At 40.0% G+C, this 7,718-nt stretch overlaps 1 long non-coding RNA gene across 1 annotated transcript in view; it reads left to right on the top strand.

Annotated features, from left to right (window-relative positions):
• Positions 1–2,149, top strand: part of LOC146472903 (uncharacterized) — a 68,508-nt gene extending 66,359 nt beyond the window's left edge. Inside the window, exon 7 of the long non-coding RNA XR_014866514.1 lies at positions 313–2,149. This is a non-coding gene — a long non-coding RNA (uncharacterized LOC146472903). The remainder of the gene's footprint in view (positions 1–312) is intronic.
• Positions 2,150–7,718: the final 5,569 nt, after the last annotated feature.

Genomic DNA, 7,718 nt, shown 5'->3' with positions numbered 1-7,718 from the left:
TGGCAGGCAAGGTCTTGCTGTTGAGGTTGAATGTGACAGTGTAGTTAGTGAAGGAATTATTAAGTCAGATTCTGTACTTGTGAGCTCATCATTTGTGGAGTTACTGTACTTGAAGCAGAAGGACCAGATGAACCACCTGCCACTGGCAAGGGTTTTGGTGTGATATTTCCTTTTGAGATAGCCCACGAAAGCTGTCGCCGTTTCTCTTCATCTGCTTCATGGTAGTGATCTATTAAAAGATTGGATATTTCTGTGACCGGTGACTTGCAATCGACGATCTCTTGAGATTTGCTTTCTTAATCTTGCCAACAGGTGTTTTGCGGGCACTGTGATTGGAAAACTTCTTCTCGCTTCTTAGATGACCCAAGAGTGGTTCCGGAGATGATATTTTTCATCATGGAGTTGATTTTATTTTCTCCCTTGGACTGGACTTTGTACCAAACTTCATCACCAGGTCGTCTGTTGTATTTTATCGAGAGATAAAATGGACAACTCATCCTTAGATTGGGAGGCTTTTGGCTGATGTACTGACGAAATAACGTAACTGGACATCTCTTTCCTCTGGTCTGGAACATTCTGGGCTGAAACTTTCTTGGCTTTGCGTTCAAATCTCCAGGTCGGGTTTTCGTGGCCCTTCAGCAAAGTCAACAAATTCAAGGCCATCATCACCTGTTGTGATTCTGAAGTCCTCTAGTCTCATTTTGTGGTGTTCCTGCCTTCCACGGAGCGCTTGCCACGGCCAGCCAAGCGAAGCTGTTTCGCTTCTCCGTCCACTTGTTTGGAGGAACTGAATTCTTTGTCACAAACAATGGACAGACTAAAGTCTTTGTTCTTCAAGTGTCTATCAAGAAAAGTAGTCATCACTTTCAGGGTTTCTGGTTCATAATCTTCCCCTTGTTTGTTTTTAATTTCGGCATAGAATCACTCGAGCAGTGTGTTTAGCGCAGATTTCCTTGGCAATACTCTTCCGTAAACACCACTTTTTGTGTACCAACAACAAAAATTTAGTTCTTTTGACCGTGTTTTAGAACTGTTTTTCAGCTCCTGTATTGTTGTTGTGGTGGTGAAAGAAAACCTACTTAAAATGCCAGCCATTGCAAGGCTGTGCTCTAACGGCGCCCGGTCGCCTGAGGCAACTAACATTTGGCCCCGGGCGACCGAAAATATTTTCTTGGTCGCCCGGCCAGGTGACCTGCTGATGTAGGTTTCTTGATTTACAGTCAAAACAACAACAGCAACAAAAAATGTTGTTCAATCGGGCGCGCATTGATATTTAAAGGCCGTTCCATGTGAATTCACGTGTAACATAATCATCGACTTTGATCGTGACAAGCTGCACAGTTTTTGATTTTAACTGCTTTTCCAAATAGCATTATAATTTTACCTTTAAATTAGGATGGCTCGTTATTTAGTTTTTTAAAAGAAATTTGTTACTTCTGCTCTGACAGGCGTAAACTACTGTCGGCGATTAATAAATCGGTTGCTCTTTTAAAAGAAAATGTTGTTCAATCGGGCGTGCGTTTGTTCAAAGGTCGTTCCACGTGAATTCACATGTAGCATAATCCTTGACTTTGAACTGGACTAGCTGCACAGTTTTCGATTTTAATGGCTTTTCCAATAGCATTAAATTTCCTTTGTATTGGGAAGGCTCATCAGCTAGTTTTTTAAAAGAAGTTGTAACTTCTGCTCTGATAGGCGTAAAGTACCGCCGGAGATTAATAAATCGCTGAATAATCAGAGGATTTGCTCTCTTATGCTAATTTAATATTTTAGTAGGCTTTGTACTGCCGCGTCTGCGAGGCTAAAACATAACTTAAGATTGTTTTTCCAGCAAAAAACGATGTATCAAAGAGAAAAGATACGTTTATTTTTTGTGGTTGTTTTAGAAATGGGTATAAACTCTATCAGTCCCGCATTGTCCTTGGTGTGGTGACAAGTTATTACGTATCACGCACTAAAAATAAAATCGACCAAATCCACAAAACGCTCATTTGTCCTGAACATTTCACCGATAACATAGGAAAGAAAATACTTTTGTTCTGCTCCTAAACGATGACTTTCCAACAAGACTGAACTTATTCAAAAAAGATAATAGTTTTGGGACGGCCGCGGGTTGCGTTGCGGAAATTCATGTCAGCTTTTCCGGGAAGGCCGCCATGGGATCTTAGTCATTTGAAGGGCTGGGGGCATAACCGCCTTATGTCGAATGTTGGGCTTTTTTTTTTTTTTTGCGGATTTTTCTCAATTTTTGCATGTGGGCTTCGTTTTAGTCAACAAACATTGCCCTGTATTTTTTTTCGTTGGTTTGCTCTTCGTTTTCGAAAAAAAACGTATGCAAAAAAACTCAGTTTTCCTAGCGGCATCTTTTGGAGATCTTTTGTTGAACGAGAAACAATAGAAATCTTTTGTTTCGCTGAACAATGAAGTCAGCGAAGCGTCGGATTAGCCGCTCGCTGTTCGAGCCGATACAATAATGTGTCGGTATAATTGAAGCACTTTCATTGTTGTTGCTTCGTTGGTGGAAGCAATTGAAGCGCTGCAGCAAGGGTGGAGTCGATTACATTTTTCGTGCACCGGTTCGACACGAGGACAGACGTTTTTTTTTTTTTTTTTTCTCTTCTTTTTGAAACCAAAACATCCGTTAAAAAATTGCTTTCGAAACTGCTGAAATTAACCGCTTGTTTGCGGTGAAATCCTCCTACGATTGAGTGAAGTTTGAGCATCTAATCTGAACGTTTAAAGTTTTCAAAAAGCCACATCGACAGCCTAAAAAAGGCAGTGAGCTTTTTGCTACAGAGGATAACAACAAATCCGATGGCGACACATTAAATCGAGTACAGCTATTAAAGAACAACAGTATCAGGGGCACCCAAAGGATCATTTCGGTAAATTATCTGTTCGGAAGGTCCTTAACCCCCTACAATTTTCTAAAGGGATTTTTCACTTCGAACTTTCGTGATATGGGAAATTTAAGGCCTAGTGATCTCGGATTGACAAAAATGTTTCAGGTGCCGAAAAAAGGTCATTTATGATTTTCGGAAAGGAAATAAGACCTACGGTTTTCGTGAAATGGACAAAAATGCCCTACTAAAATTTTTGAAACGGGGAAATAGATGAGCTGTACAGTGACTAGCTGATCAGTGGTTAATAGTCAGTCTCGGTTCGCACATGATACAATGACAGGCCCGTAGCGGGGGGAGGGGCAGGGGGGGCTTGAGCTCCCCCAGAATTTTTGGAAGTAAAAAAGCAATGTGCCCAAAAATATATAATTAAAACAAATTAATGTTGAGTTCTGACGCTGCAAGTGCCTTATCACAACCTTTAATAGTCTGTTTACTAGCTGTCAGTTTCCTTCGCTAACAGGCACTCCTATCTTGTGAATCGGAAATAAGAATCAAAATGGATTGAAATGAACCAATCTGAAGCCGTGAAAGCTGTCGAAATAAACTACTTGTTTTCTAAGCCATCCGCTCATTTTAAGCAATACAAATGTCCTTAGTTTACAACAATTTAGTGTTCCCGCATTGTCACACAAAAAAAGCCTCACAAATATGTCATCAAGACCGGAGAAAAAAATTCTCCTGCAGTCGGATTCTTACTGCCCGATTCCAAATTTAAAAAGAGAAATGAAATTTTGCTGTTGTTTGTCTACGTCCTCCTTCAAACGTGAAGTTAGGAAACTTCACGTAGTAGTCCATGTTAAAGAAAAGGCAAAAACATGTACCTAAGAGTGTGATCCAGGTACAAAGTTATTGTTTTACTTACTAAATCTACCGAGTTTTTTTGATGTTCTCATTGAATCTTAAACTCCCAAATCAGTCTGTTTTAGAGTGACGGGGGGAGGAATGGGCTAAGCCCCCTCAGTTGTTTTAGCCTTGCTACGGGCCTGAATGATCAGTTAAATCAAAGACAAATATTACGGCACAAGTGAGAGCTTTGTTCAATCATTCTAAAGGCATCAAAATTACAAAAAAACAAGACGAAATAGGCCACAAAAGCCAGTTGCGCGAAATGTGTTCTGATCAGGCTGTAAGTTGAGTTTATTTCGTTTGTTAACCGCCTAAATTAGCATTTATCTGGCCTAACTGAACCAGTAAAAAGTCAGATCAATGCCTGTCGACAACATCAGACCGTTTTATCGAAACAATGGTGGGAAGATGAATGCCATGATCTTCCTGCCATTTTTAACCACTTGTTGTCACGTGACTAGACAACATGTAATTTCGTGACGTGAAGCTCACGTTAGTTTTGAAGATTCAGTGAGATACGGTCGGTAACCAAGTATTGCTTTTCTTATTGTTATTCAACACAATCTGAGGTTAAGACTGATTCACAATAAAAAAAAGGTTTACAATAAAAGATTTGCAATTGTACCAAGGAATGGTCTATTGTACCGGCCTAAATTCACCATTAACGCGTTAACTAGGAATTTAGCCGAGACCACGCCGAGGATTTATGGATTGGTCGGAAATTTCCGGCGCGGAAAACGGGTGTTTCTTAGGGGGTGGAGAAATAGATTGTTCCTGGGAGAATCTCTATTTACTGGGGTACCCAGGTGAAGAATTAACTTATGAAGAAGACGTATGCGTCATCCAGTTATTACATGCATTTTCTTAAATATATATGTCCTTATAAAAATGGTTTATCGAATCCGCCCTAACGACATTGTGTCTATTAAACGTGGTTTCTTCAGCGAGCAGGTTTGTGCCTTGGATTTATCGAAACGAAAATAATGACGCGCTTGCGCTGACTTTCACACGAGCGCGCGTAACATTGTGCTAAAAATTTAACTTTATTAAAAAGGTCTCCTGAGAGCGCTAGCGTCAAAAAACAAGATTTGTATCGCCAAACTGGTGGTGCTCTATCTGCGAATCTGTTGACAGAACTTTGCTACGGGTTATAAACCTGCCTAAATGCAGCTTGTATTAGCCAATAAAAATTGTTTCACAGCCCAAAGACGAAAGAAAATTCTTAACAAGCCAAAATTGCCCCCCCCCCCCCCCATCAAAAATAAAATGGTCCAACCCTTACCGTATACCTTTGGAGGTGTCTCGCGTACGAGCGATGTAGCGCCTCCAGTTTAAGCAAGATAACTAAGCCCCTATCCAATTAAAACTTATAGAGCTGGCTCACTCTGAGTCAAACGCATGAGATTTTGACTCGTCATGCCTAGGATTTCCGAAAACGTCAGAGCCACTTCCGAAGACTTCCGCCAAATTTCTGAAGACTTCTAAACGTTGCCGAAAATGTATTCTGATTCGAATGGATTGTAGACGTTTGAAAGATTTTGTGATTGTTTTAAAGAGCAAAAAAATAATACATAACAAATCTGAAATGAAATTAAGTTTTTTTAGATCAACTCGTCCGGATTTGTGAGTCAGGCATGAGAAATTGTCCTTGATGCGTGAGATCAATGTCTCTAGTCCCCAGGCGTGAGACTCACGCATAATGCGTGAGAGTTGGCAGTTACATGTATTTCATCAAACTACTTACATGTATTTGCTCAAACTACTTTTGTAAGAGTTCAATTACCGTGTAGCACGAAAATTTTGCGGGAGTTTTCTTTTGCGGATTGGGAATTTTTTGTGTTTTGCGGGAACAAATGTTGGCGTTTCGAGAAGACTGAAATTTTTAGTGGGAACTAATTTTTGCGATGCTCTGGTTCAAGCAGCAGAATAATTATTTAAGTGGAAGAAACCTGAATATTTTCAACTTTTATTGGACGCCCAATTGAGTCTCAGTTCTAGTTACATATTGGAGACATATCACATAATACCTTAGTGTGTAAAGGGAATGAACAACAACAACACAAAAAGCCTACTCCTACCATGCACTACCAAACACTGTTTCGTTAATATGGTTTACCACGACCGGTATTACCGTATAAAATTTTATAAGAAAGCAGTATGAATTTTTGAATTACCGTAGCTGAAACCTTTCTCGGCACTACAGAGGGGCTTTCAGCTAGTATACAACTTTGAGACCTAACTGGGAGCGGCCTGCTAACTATGCCCCCTATGCCCTATTGTAACGCAATGAGACAGACTCAGTCGATAATAATAACACTCTTGTTCAGTTGAACTTCTACACTTCTGTGCAGGCTGCCACAGATGCGCCACTAGAACGTGGTTGGTCTGCTACACAATTCAAGTCTGTCCGTTCCTTTAGACCCATTCGTGACAATCTAATGTACTGAATTGCTTTACTCTTGACAGCTCTAGTTGCTTTTTCCAATGAAAAATCATGTTATTGTTCTTGTTTAAGTCCAATGTATATCACTCCAGTGGCATAGGTCTATTAAAAGCGGAGTTTTAAATTTGACTGAAGGGAGTTAATTTTTGCGGCGTTTTATTTTGCGGGTGTTTTTTTCTGCGGGAACTAATTTTTGCGGATCGAGGCCAATCGGTAGTTACGTCAAACGACCTTATCAAACGCATGTTGAAGCAAATGTGCAGCATTGACATGAACCCGTGAATCAACCGCTGATTCTTTGGAGACCTACTTGTGAGTCCAAGCAGATTTTACAAGTAGGCTCATCAGTCTAACTGAGTGAGAAATTACTAGTCTTTCTTCATTCTTTATCCTTATTTGTCTCCCCATACGTTCCGAGATTTGGTTAAATTGACGATGATGTTTGTTGCTGGTCACTGCGTAGCTCCTGGTTGTAACACATACGAAAAACATCTCATTGAAGGTATAAGATAATTCCATAAGGATATCTTTTTCCCCTAACTTCGAAAAAAATTGTGTAATTTCCAATATTTTACGCGTAGCGCAGTGGACGGACTATAACCTTCGGTAATGAGTAACCGAAGAACAAAACTTTTTTTCATGTTTTTGACCGGCTTAGTAACACAATATCTTAGGAGATCTGCAAAATTTAACTGAAGAAAAGATTTTGATTTGGCCGGAAATCACAAGTGGTCGAACACAACTAGGGGCGTCTTCTGTTAATGTCCGTGTCGATGAAATCCTTAAAGCAGTTGAGCAATTTTAACACAATCATAGTACCAGCTAGTACTGTGCCTCTACTACCTTCTCTTTCTGTATGATCGAAAGTATTGCCATGGCATAGCAAAAATTTCCTGACGCTTAATTCGCTTGGCATTTCCAAACAAAAACCAGGCGAAAACTAAAAAAGAAAGTAATAATTAAAAAACTTCCGTATGTGAGATTTTCTCACTGCAAGCATTTTAGTTCATTTAAAACCTTTTCCGGCAGAAGGGCATCTCGCTGTGGTTGGTATAATAGGTGGCAACACTCGTATCAAGTTTGAAAGAAAACCAGACATCCAGTTGTGGGCATTCCTCTTTTGCTTGTAAGTGTGTTAAAGGAAGGACCGAGCTGCGGCAGAGAGTCATTCAGTCGTTAAACAGTAAGTATTTCCTTATTGAAATTAAATGTAAGCGTGTCGTAAGTGAAGACAAGCTTTCACCTCGCTTCCACTAGATGTGCAGTTAGGAATTATGTTCTCTTTCACTCTGATGATGCCCAAATTCGGAAATACAGGTTTCAGCAAGTGTGCGTGCCTCACCAACTAGTCACTCAACGGAATGTTATTTCAATAGTGTTAAATTCCGCACTATTGTTTCCTTTTTAACGAAGTATTTGTCTTCATTTTCCTTTTTTGCCAAACGATTTGGTCATTTATTACTACACCTCGTGTAATGACAAAGTTTAAATCCTTCGCGACATCAGTACGAACACACACGCAGCAT

Source organism: Pavona decussata, unplaced genomic scaffold (genome assembly GCF_977016875.1).
Source record: "Pavona decussata unplaced genomic scaffold, jaPavDecu1.1 SCAFFOLD_96, whole genome shotgun sequence".
In the NCBI taxonomy this organism is placed as follows: domain Eukaryota; kingdom Metazoa; phylum Cnidaria; class Anthozoa; order Scleractinia; family Agariciidae; genus Pavona; species Pavona decussata.
The sequence above is the reverse complement of the archived record's forward strand: the minus strand, read 5'-3'. Positions and strand labels throughout refer to the sequence as shown.